General features: G+C 35.6%; 1 protein-coding gene across 5 annotated transcripts in view; it reads left to right on the forward strand.

The window, feature by feature from the left end:
• LOC145673227 (cell adhesion molecule Dscam2-like) overlaps positions 1-13,167 on the forward strand; it is a 510,467-nt gene that overhangs the window by 95,139 nt on the left and 402,161 nt on the right. The gene's annotated exons all lie outside the window — the stretch shown is intronic.

Raw genomic sequence — 13,167 nt, forward strand, 5'->3', positions numbered from 1 at the left:
AATCTCTGGGGAAGCTACTCAAGCATATTGTTAGAGGGTGATGCTAAAGAGAATGCAATTTATAATATCTGAATTATGGTGGTATGTAATTTTTAAAGGTACACGTCTGGTGTATTTTCTAGCTGACTATTATACTTCTTCAAAGCACTGGTAAGCTTATGATAGCTTAATATAAAATAACTAAGCGTTCTTTCATTCTTCCTTCCTTTGCCTCTTTATTATTATTATTATTATTATTATTATTATTATTATTATTATTATTATTATTATTATTATTATTATTATTATTATTATTATTATTATTATTGAAATACCTAAACTGCAACAACAGCCCTTAGGGGGGACAGAGCTTATCAGCCGGTTTCTGGCACTCATGTTGAAGCGCTGGTGATATGTGGTCAGTACATCTGCTAGCCTCGTCATTAATATGAGGCTTAGCTACTTCTTTCCCTCAAGTAGCTCCCTAATTTTCCTGACGACTGGGTGTACACTGCAATGCCAATATCATCTTGCGAGTACGAACAGTCACTATTTTTCCTCTAACCAGACTTGGCATTGCTTTACTTCGCTATTCTCATGAGAAGCGATTATTATTATTATTATTATTATTATTATTATTATTATTATTATTATTATTATTATTATTATTATTATTATTATTATTATTATTATTTAAAACATATAGGTACATGGTAAGCGTGCGTGATTAGCACAACTTTTTAATATGTCACCAGCTGCTGCTTCAAGATTCATTACCTTTTCGGAATTTTTAGTAAATAAACGATATACACCCATTAGCTATCGCTTCCATCCAGAAATGTTAACACATCCTCTAACGTTAAAGAGGAAATAGGAAAAGAACAAAGTATAAGGTATTTCAAAATGAATATTGAGGTTCTTGGCATTGTAGTATTGATTACATTTAACGTACAATTATAAATAATACATCCAGTGCTGGATTTACGTATAAGGTAAAAAAAAAAAAAAAGAAAAAAAGCTATAGCTTAGGACCGCACTCTGCTGAGGGCCCCAAACAGTTAAAGGAAAATCTGGATATCCATTTCCAAAATATAAGAAAAACAATAAATTAAATAATATCTACATATAGCAACTACAGTGTTGCTTGTTGTGTAGGCTTCTATGACGTAAGTAATGAGGCCCCTTTTGCTAGTCTGCTTCCTAAAATATCACTAGTTTCTTTCTTTCCTGGACACAGAAAGGTGCCCCTTTATGACAAGATATATATATATATATATATATATATATATATATATATATATATATATATATATATATATATATATATATATAAAGGGGCCCCATTATTTTCAATAGCTTAGGGCCCCACCAAACCTAAATCCGTCTCTGAATACATCAAATGAAAGCGCAACTCAAACAGTTTTGTTAGAAGTATTCAATGTTAGTACCATTCGTCACACGGCACACATCGAGTCGATGGGCGAGAAAGGCAAATAAACTTTCCACCGGAATATGACACAAAACACATTCAGTTTAGAGGAGTCTCCTTGTAACTGTACCTTTTCGTAGGGATTTGCTGACATTATGAGTATGTACGTCGCCACTTAGGTGAAATGTCCATTCATAACTGAAAACGACACGATCCAGAAAATATTCGTCTTCATGCAGCAATGTTTCATTTGCAAAGTTGGCACGTAAACCGCAGTATGTAGAGCTGTAGAGCTTTCATGTATTATTTCTAACTGCAAAGGATAAAGTCTTCTTAAAATTCTCCTTATAGACGGTTGCACTGTAACAACAGATTCAATTTTTGCAAACTGCAAAACAGGAAAAGTTTTCTGCTCACGAGTCACCTTCTTTGCTATTGGCGCTTTCTAACGCCAAACAGAGAAATCAGTGCATGTGCATGTATGCGTACAAAACTGTTTGAGTTGCTCTTTCATTTGGTGTATTATTTATAATTGTAATGGATAATACAAAGCCTTATAACCCAGATATTCATTTTGAAACACCTTCTATCGTGAATGGCTCAAATGTGGATAGGGCCACTAAATTTACTTGCTAGTGATTCAATATATTTGGAAAATATATGTATTCAGGGCCGGAGTTAGGGAGGTGTACCAGACCAGACTACGTTGTGAATATACACTATCTAAAATGAGGAGCTAGCAGTGAAAATAGCAATACTTTCCGAAAATTTCATGTCATGTTTCCGTTTCGGGCTTTAAAAAAGCGGAGTTTTGCAAAACCATTGGTTTAAGTCAATTCCTCGTGCATACTACAGATGCTTAAAGGCATTTTTAAAAAATAAATTTAATTCAAATGTACTGGTAGTTATTGGTGCACCCCCGTCAAAAAATCTTGCATCTAGCCCTGTATGTATTTGTTTAAGACAGCAGACATGTGTTATCAAAGAAAAACTGTGAAAAAGAAAACTATTTTCCTTTATGAATTATGTAACTACAAAAACATCATTAATTACTCTCACTATGTCACATTGAATTACGAAATAATATTAGCATATAATATTGCAGCATGAAATAATGAGTTATCAAAGAGAAATATTGTAAACCGAACATAATAGGCTCTCTTTTAGGATATAGGGTAAGCACGAAAACATTAGTAGGGTGTACTCGGAACATAGTACATTACAAAATAATATATGAAATTATACTGTTCTTATGCAGCTAAAAACATCATTTGAGACTAAAAAAGTTACAATTAAGTCTGAAGTTACATTTGTGTCTAAGAAGTCGAGGCAATCAAACATCGCCCACATCACTTTTGCAGCTCCGATACACTGTGCATGGAACGACGCTTTACATTTTACAACAATATCCAATCGCCGAAGAATAAAGAACTGGAATGGTAATGAAAAATACCACAAATCCACAAATATTGTCATCAGTTTTGCCATTTGACCTTCTTTCCTTTGGCCTTCTTTCGATTTACAGTAGAAGATCCAGTACCCATGACAAAGCATGGTTTATGATCGGTCTGTGCCCGATCGATGAATTCCAGTGATATTATTATGCATGCTGCGTGTGACTGTTCTTCTTTTGAACTCTTTCCGGAGGTATACCTAATCAAAGAACGATATCATTTTTCCCGTTTTGTGGAGAAGCTGTAGTTGGGGTCCCGATTTGGCTTTGTGAGAACCAATCACAACTGGTTGTCAGTACTTCTTGTTCATCTATCACGGTGGATGCAGGCAAAAATTCATATCAGGAACAACTTCTGAATTAAATGGATACACGCCCACACACCCTCTGATAAACTATTCTGTCACTTTTCAGTTTAGCTGCTTGCAACCGTGCCGATTTGAACAGTTTACTGAAGTCGGATTCATTAATTCTCCTCTAGATAGAAACTTGTTTTATGTACGAATTGCACGTTTTATCAAAATACGACTTGAGGAGCTTAAACAATGATCTGTCTAGAGATTGAAACTGGTGTGTTGTATGACTTGGTAGAACTAGCATAGTTATAATCAGAGCAGAACTCAAGAACTCTGAGAGACTACTGAGACCACAAGTCGTAAGAGGCATGATCTTTAACACGATGGTGTTCAAAATTCCCAAGCCATTGTAGAAACACATCTCTGTTCTTAGCCACTTTCTGTCATCGTGACTAATGACTTATTAGGAAAACCTTCCTGGAAACCTTATTAAAACATTTCCCTTTCTATCATCATTGGTAGTATAAAATCTTCTACTGCGTTCGCACACGCCATAACCGTATCTATTCCACCTCTCTCAGCTAATATTTGCCCAAACATATATTTCTTTTATATGCAGTATTAGTTACTCACACGATGATTCATTGCTAACTTTGCATTGTCACAATTGTAAGTGATCTGTGGTTTTGTCATCAAAATTAACTCTGTTAGAGCTTTCTCAAAATTACTGAAAAAATCAGACCCATTCTTCTTATTTGGCTCTTTAATTCAGGATTGACAAAGATATTGTTTTGTTTTGTTTTTTCATTGTAATGCGAGAATGTCTCCTTTTGAGAACAATCACCTACTCGTACCCAGACCGTTCTTTTGCATATGAGAAATTGTCTCGCATTGTTTCTCTTGCAAATTGATATGCAAATTTACGCAGATCATCTACTTTCAACCCGAAACCACATTTTAATATTTTGACAATCCGTTATATCAATTCCTGGTTTTGTTCTTTTGTGAAATATGTGTGGCCTCCTTTCCTTTTAACTGTTTTGAAACCTGCCTTACGTTCAATTATTCTCTGTAGGCACCTTCTGGGGATTCCATAAATCTTCATTGCTTGACTTCGACTCATAATCAAAATTCTGTTCAAAAAACGGGTTGGATGATTTAGATTTTGTACTAGGAAACAACAGAATGTTTTGAAATATTCTTCCTTGTACGCTGCTGATTTCAATTTTTTTTTTTTTCATAAATTGCTCCTTAACAATGGCTCCAAGGAATGTAACTGGACAAAGGTATGTTTTGAAAACACTCGAATTGGCAGTGAAACAATTAGCAAATCGCGTGGAGCAGAGCAGATGGTTAATTATGGCAGAATGTTTATAGGTATGATATGTTCCCTGCTTTCGTCACTTATTTAATCGTTCTATATTAAAAATATAACTAATGTATCACTTTTGCTACTTTAAAATACTGTATTTTTTCTGTATTGTAGCTATTTTGTTTATCTACAACGAAATTGTCGTATGTATCCTGCAATATTATTGTTAAATTTCTATCCCTGGCTGTGGCAGAAATGCAGCAACAAAGAGCTGGACCTAAAGGGAATTCATAGGAATCTACGATCATTTTTTTTCGCACTTAGTCTCTCGAAGGTACTCCCACTTTATGTGATCAGAATTGTCCTAGTCAGTGTCTCCAACGGCAGCAACAACGAATAGTACAACATTATAGAAGCTTATAGCTTTACACTATTATCAGTGGCGTAAACAAGGTTTTCTTCGGGCTTAAACTCTCTTGAGCAAGATATTGTCGAAAAATAAGCATTTACTATATATATTCAGAAATCATGTGTGTCCTGAATGGAAAAGAGATTGAGTCAACCCCTTGATGAAATTCTGAGTACACCACTGACTATTATAATGTATATTATTTTAACAAAAAATCAAACAAGTAAGTGGAGATGTGGTTGATGTATAGTAGAGTGTATCGTTAGTCGGAAAAGGTGAGAAACCACAGCCTTGGACAATAGGCTTCTTGTCCACCAACTTTCGTACAGATCCAGCCAGTAGTTATCGAGAAATAAATTACCACATACACACTATACAATATATATATATATATATATATATATATATATATATATATATATATATATATATATATATATATATATATATATATATATATATATATATATATATATATATATATATATATATATATATATATAAGCTCCTGCATGCTTATCTTGGAAGCTAATAATTCTTGTAATACTAACCAGTGGAGGCCCTTACGGAAGTCACATCAATGGAAGTCAATAAAAATTACAATTTTATTGCTTGAAATTAAGGGGAAAAAGTACCCTAAAAATTGATGTATTGAAATGTTAGTGTTCCAATTGTTGTATGAAAAATGTTACCTAATGTTCTAATTGATGTATGAGAAAAGTTACCTAATATCCTAATTCTTGTATGAGAAAAGTTATTTTATGTCTTAATTGATGTATAAAACAATTAGGATATTAGGTAACCTTTCTTCCTTTACCTTGAATCGATGAAATTGTAATTTTTATTGAAGTATTTGCCCTCAAGAGCCTCCCTTGATCACAACTAATTAGGGGAATATTTTTGATCTTTCAGATCGCGAAAGAATATATTTTCTCAGACTCTATACTTTAAACTCAATAGTGCATGTGTCAATTACTTTTGAATATTACTATATACAACTTTGTAGACTATAATTCGTTACTCCTTCCTTCAAATAACTATCTAGTTCAGTTATGGTACTGAATCAACACTGACAAATATAAACTTCCATCGTGAATCGAACTCGTTATCTCACACAATGCAAAGGTGCTTTGTCGTCAATCAAACATAATACATTCAGATGCTGTTACAATATAGTAGAAATCATTGCAAGAATATTGTAATTTCTAGAATTTTACATATTGTTCTTCCCTTTTCCATGCAGAACAATTCTAACAATAAGTGTATATTTGTCTGTGCAAAAACATAATTATCCTGTAGAATTTAAAATTTATGGAATAGTTACTGGTATATCCCAAGAGCAAGTAGACATTCATGTTGACAATAACATTGGAAATAGGAAGCACAAAATTAATAACTATTTCATGAACGGTTAATGAAACGAACATGTTTTGGCTCTACATACAATGAATAACATGTGAATTATTCGCTCACAAAACACGAAGTCATATTTTATGCACGTTACGTGGCATCAATATCTGCACACAATGCAAAGTGTACACACAAGCATTAAAGACTTCAATCAGTAATTGCAAGAGACAGAGACCAGATCCAACAATAGGACGTCAGCAATGGTTTTGAAAATCGAATTGCTAAACAAGGAAATTAAATCCTTTTCTAGAGGCTGACTCATGATCAATTGCAAAATGGAAGTGAGCCGTTTGTGTCAAAGATATGGCCTATTCTCTCTCTCCTTTTCTAAAAAAAAAGAAACAATTCCTGTTTCCGTTTGTGCATAATTCAAATTCTCAGCTGGAAACTTTGATTGAAAACAATGGTTAACCTAAATTGAGGTAGAGGTATAAAGGGAAGAGAGGGAGCAGGAAGTAATAGAAAGATAGAGTAGTGAAAGATCACAGCTTTGTATGAAACTGAAAAAAGGTAAAACAGAAATATGTTCTTTGTATTTCAACATATACAGCGAAATCGATACTTTCAAATATCAACTGAACTTCAGAAACTAGAAAATGGAGCAGACGGAAAATAAAATCTTCGAAAAGTTGCTCTCTCTCTTTCGAGTGGTATTCAGAAAGGTTTCTACTAAGTTTAATAACTTGTGCGGTCGCCGTTGAAATGCTTCTATTCATCACAAAATGAAATACCTTTCTAGTAGACTACTACATCCAAAGCTGTTTCGATATACTGTAGTTCGTTCCAAACAGTCAATGTTAGCTATTTGAAGGTGTCACACTCACTTGTGGAAAGATTTTTTTTTTTCATTTTCTTTCTCTCTCGAATCAAAGAAGTATACCTAAGCTACCATAGAAAAAGAAATTGACGGGGTAACTTTGTTCAGTGTACTTTCCATGCCATTCTTTGAAATGCTACGACGTTCAGCATTTGAGAACTTTTTTTTTTTTTGCCACCTTTGTCATATTCTCAAAACTGTACAACTTAGCAATTTAATGGACATGGATTTCATAACTGTTTTAAACAGTAAAAGTTGAGAAAGAAGTTGCAATAAGGAAAATTCTTTCAAGTTAAACTAACGAACTATCATGAGAAATGAAATGAAATCTTAAGAGTTTAACGTCCTGCGATTATGCTCTTTAGGCTAAGGGAGACGATGATTAACGCAAATGAGTCATAATGGAACAATTGGTGGAATTAAAAAGTGGGAGGAAACGGAAACACCCCGGGAAAACCAACGAGCACGATGTTATCCAACACAAATTTACTTGACCGGGGATCGAATCAGGAACCCCACGCACCAGAGATAAGAGCTCTAACACTGAGCCACCGTGGTCCCTACGAAGTCATGAAATCCGTTGTTTAAACCCAAAGATATTTAGTTCTAACAGCAGGTACTTAACCTCAGATGACCAAGACCATTTCTTCTCTTTCTAAATTCCAACTGAACGCAAAGAATTTGACCCATATATATATATATATATATATATATATATATATATATATATATATATATATATATATATATACAGGGTGGGCCATTTTAATTAATCCACGGAAATATCTGAAAAATGATAAAACATAGAAGAAATGTTTCAAGTACACGTTATATATTGCTAAGGGAGAAAACCAATTCCGCCAAAAGTACCCCTCCCCGCTCCCCCTAAATGGGGGTAACGGGGGGTAACTTTGAAATGTCAAATGGGAACATGGGTCGAGTAATACCTCGTTCGAAAGGTCTTGGAAAACTAAGTAACGCTGTACCAAAAGATGTTTCATATTGTGCACCAGTTTCAAAATGGCCGCCATGATATGGTTCGGAAACTCCAGTACCCGTAGTATGAAAACCATGGAAGGTAAATGAATGGAACAAAATTGAAATACGTAAATATCATAGGGCATATCGAATGATGTAATCCCTGTGACCCCAGTGGCCTCCCTGTAGGGGTCTTGTGGGCAAACTTCAAAATTTCAATGTCCGACCGGACAACGGTTCGGGCGTACGCTTGACCTACCCAATGCTGTTTGGAAGGCAGAGTTCATGCATAGAGAATTGGTGCACTACGTTAACGCGGATGGCCACAGTTACATTTTGATTAACTATTAGCATTCATGTCATATTGTGAGCTTGAGGGACGAAACGGTGTGTACGTATATCCCCGAAATGCTTTCTGAATAACCAGCACGCATTGCATAAAAGTTTCTTTTTTTTTTTAGTCACTACAGCGTCATCCTTACAAACAAATGTTTCAACCACACCATACCTATTTGTAAGGTTAGCCTTAATTTACGAATTAAAGTAGAGTTCTCGTTGAAACTTTCACTTTACTTTCCACCCCACTCACATACAGAGCGCAGGGAGAGATTATTTTGCAGGACTTGGATTGCTCTCTATAATTTATGGCAATTTTACACTAATATTTTTATCTCTGTTGTATTATTCTCGAGCCTTGGAACGCCTCCGTGGTTTTCCTATTTAATTTTCGTTATTTTCATTTATGTCTAACCGTATTCATACTATGGGCACTAGACGTTTTCTTAGACACAGTCACCATGTCTTTGCGATCATTTTGAAAACGGTGTCTTATGTCGAAAATTTTCTTACAGAAGCTGTTTGATATTAATTTGTCTATGTAACGTGATGTTACTCGCTTCAAGCTGCTATTTGAAATTTTCAAGTTGGCCCCGGATACCTTTCAGTTGGCCCTTGGAGTCACCCCGACAACACCTCTCGATGTGCCTTACGTCAGTTAGCTACTCCAGTTTTTCTTTTGTTGATTTATCTCCAATCGCTTTCATACTACGCGTACTAAACCTTTTCTCTGACACGGATACTATGTTTCGGCGGCCTTTTAAGAACACTGCCATTTCACATCAATCGTTTTCATACTACGCGTACTAAACCTTTTCTCTGACACGGATACTATGTTTCGGCGGCCTTTTAAGAACACTGCCATTTCACATCAATCGTTTTCTCCTGCAATATGTTAGATTTTGCAAGATTCATCGAACGAGGTACCACTCGACTCATGTTACTATTTGAAATTTTGAAGTTAGCCCCCAAGACCCCTTTAGGGAGGCCACTGGGATCACAGGGACCACACCGTTCGATATGCCCTATGATATTTACGTATTTCAATTTTGTTCCATTCATTTACCTTCCATGGTTTACACACTACGGGTACTGGAGTTTCCGAACCATATTATGGCGGCCATTTTGAAACTGGTGCACAATATGAAACATCTTTTGGTACAGCGTTACTTAGTTTTCCAAGATCTTTCGAACGAGGTATTACTCGACCCATGTTCCCATTTGACATTTCAAAGTTACCCCCGTTACCCCCATTTAGGGGGAGCGGGGAGGGGTACTTTTGGCGGAATTGGTTTTCCCCCTTAGCAATATATAACGTGTACTTGAAACATTTCTTCTATGTTTTATCATTTTTCAGATATTTCCGTGGATTAATTAAAATGGCCCACCCTGTATATATATATATATGTACAAGCTGTTAATGAACTATACCGACAAACTGTAAGAGGTGATTCCTTACATCAAAATAAGAGGAAAAGTTCATATGCACCTATTGCGAAAAGTGCATGATTTCAGAGCTAGGGCTCTCCAAAATCGCGAAAAAGCTAAATTTGAACAGGCCCTATTTCGAATTTCAGAAACTGTGGATGGTGATCCTTACCAGCGTAAAGAAATCCACGCATACACAATCCAAAAATGCATATTTCATCAATTTTCAATAAGTGTACAGGGTATTTCCCATAGGGTGTAATTCTCAGACATGCTCTCAATAGAATTTTCAGATATACTCTGATTTCAAGAAGGGTGCAAAGTAGGCAGGAGGAAAGCCTTGACAACAATCGGCATAAAGTGCTTCGGAGAGAAGCCTGAAGTGTGAGGAAAAGGCAGCTCCATGTTTTTTTGTGTTCGGAATAACGTGTAATGCGATGTATCTTGTCATGGTGTAATTCACGTTTTTTCCATTTAGAAGCGTGAAAGAAAACATCTATTATGCGTTTTCCCGAGAACAAGAGACCTTTCTGCTGACGATCCATAACACTTCCGACATTGTTCCAAATGATTTCGTGCTCACTTTTATCAAGGCTTATAATTTGCCTACTTTAGACCAATCATATACTGTAATTATTCGACAATGTGAGCTCGAAAAAATCCCATATCAAGGTCAAGAAGTTAGATCAGGATAGCGGTGAATAGAACCTTCTTAATTTGCAATAAATTACCTACCAATAATGACAAAAGTCACGATAATGGATATGGGGATAAACAGAAAATTACTGGTATAAAACCGATTACTACATGACTGATGTATTACTGCAGTTGCTGTTGTTCTGTTTATGGTATTAATAGGTGGAGCAGGCATTGGGACAGGAAATATGAGTGCTTTTTCCATGCATTGCGTTGCAGAGTTGCCAGAATATAAAGGCCGTGAAACTCAAAGCCTATTTCTCTTTTTTTTTTTTTTTTTTTGTTTTATTATTATATAGATTGTTAAAGTACCTGTTATGATTTGATTAGGAAAACGGGATAAGGATTAGAATTACATTTCTGGCATTTATGGCCATGTTAGCTCGTCACGTATGAGGAATGACGTCTCTCAGTGATCACACTATCCGAGGAAAGGGAAGGAAGGAAGCGGCCTGGGAAATGTATTTTAGGTACCATCCTGGGATTTGTCTAGTATAGATGAGAAAAACTCAGAAAAAACACTTAGGATGACTAGCTTGAAAATGCTTTTACACTTCTTTCGACCTAGTGTTCTCACCGAAGAAGAAACCGAAAACGCCCGAAAGATTGCTACACAGAGTAATTCATTTCAATAGTAGGGAAGACGGGGGCGAGTTGCAACACTTTTAAAATTTTTCAACTTCAAAAAATTGTATAATTTTTGGTTTTGAACATACATCCACTAAACTTTTTAGATGCATGACGGGATATATTCTACTTGCACACAAAATTTGGGAACTTCGACCCTATTGTACTTTTCTCGAAAATTTAAAGTTTCCAAACACTAAACTTTCGTTGCAACACACAGAAATACAAATGAAAGTATGAATGTGAAATACATTCATATAACAAATGATACAAAAAAAAAAAACAATATAAATATTACGTTAGACACTATCAGCATATGCCGACATTGTAGGTAACGCCTACAGCGGAAATTATCTTTTTTTCACACAAATAACTAAAATGTTCTTATTCTTAAAAAAATAAACTATAAGGTTATTAGGCTATCTGCACTGAATGTATTATGTGGTGCTATCATTTTACACATAGGCCTACCAAATAGACTAAATATTTTAATATTTTGAAGTTTAAATAGGCTTAAAAGTTTAATAAGCTATTTGTAGATTAAAAATGTAGGACAGAAAAAAATAATATATAAATAAAAGAAACACTTCGATTAATATCAGAAACAGTGATGACACACATAAAACGGATCCTCTTCCGAACATTTCTTAAAGTGAGCCCACCTGTCACAATCCAAACACTGTAAACACTGTCTTCCATTATCTTCATATGGTTTGAGGCATACTAAACAAAGTACTCATCATCATCCATTGAACTATCAGTACTCTTACAATGCGAAGTTTTCTGTCTTGTTTCTCTTCAGAGTATCTTTCCTTTTCTGGGTTTGTCCTCTGGTTTCTTTACAATTCTTCTAGTTAAGTTTTGTTTCACTGTACAAGGGCATATTGCGACACCTGTTGCAACCTACCCGTTACCCACTTTACTTCAGAAAATGAAGAAAATACCGTATCTTTGGCATAAACCTTATCGTAAACATGGCTGTTATCATTTTACAAGAGAAAGCACATATGTTTCTTTAGTAATATTATAGTTAATTCAAGTTATTTGTAGTAGCCGCTCTACAAATAACTTCTTCTCTCTGTTAACAATTTCTTCAAGTTCGCGATTACCAACACTTAACCACGTTTGCTACTCCATAAAATGCGCATGCGTGAAAGGCAGATTCGTTCTCGTAACTGTTTGCGTTGATAAGATATTAACAGTTTTGCAACCTGCCCCTGTTGCAACTACCGGCCGCTTCCCCTATGGTATATAAGGTATTAAAATACTGTTAAGAGTGGACAAAAACAGGCAGGGCCAGGATGTTCTTTATGGCTGTTTCGCTGCGAGGTAAAAGGACCTGGAACACCACCACTTTACTTAGTCCCTAGAAAACAACATGGAAAGAGAAATAAGAGAATGTACCGTATTATTAGGGAATACGACACTACTGTTTCACAGAGCGTTGTCCCCGGCAGTGGAGGGAAACACAGCAGGGCCTCCTCGGTCGTCATCAAACGAAACTCCTGCAGGATAGGAACCTGGAATGTGCAATTGGTGTTACAGTGTGGAAAACTGGAAAATATGAAGAAAGAAATGGAACGCATGAAGATAGGTAGATATCTTGCGAATCAACGAAGTTAGGTGGCCTGATGGAGGAGACATCTGGAGCGGGGACTTCAGAATGATTTACTCAGGAGCTGTAAACGGTACAACAGGAGACGGTTTTGTCTTGAATAAGAATATAGGACAGAAAGTTATAGGTAGCTGGAGGTACAATGAAAGGGAAGCCATAAAAGCAGGGATTACAAAAGCTGCCGATGAGCACATAGGAAGAGAAACGAGAATCGAATATAAACCCTGGATAACAGCAGAAATATTGAAAATGACGGAGCAAAGAAGACAGTTAAAGATAACAAACAAAGAAGAGAAATACAGGAGGTGCAGAAATCAAATCAACAAAGAAGTAAAGGAGGCAAGAGAAAGCTGGATAAATCACTTGTGCAAAGAAATTGAGG

Source organism: Thermobia domestica, chromosome 16 (genome assembly GCF_964235325.1).
Source record: "Thermobia domestica chromosome 16, izTheDome1.hap1.1, whole genome shotgun sequence".
Taxonomy (NCBI): domain Eukaryota; kingdom Metazoa; phylum Arthropoda; class Insecta; order Zygentoma; family Lepismatidae; genus Thermobia; species Thermobia domestica.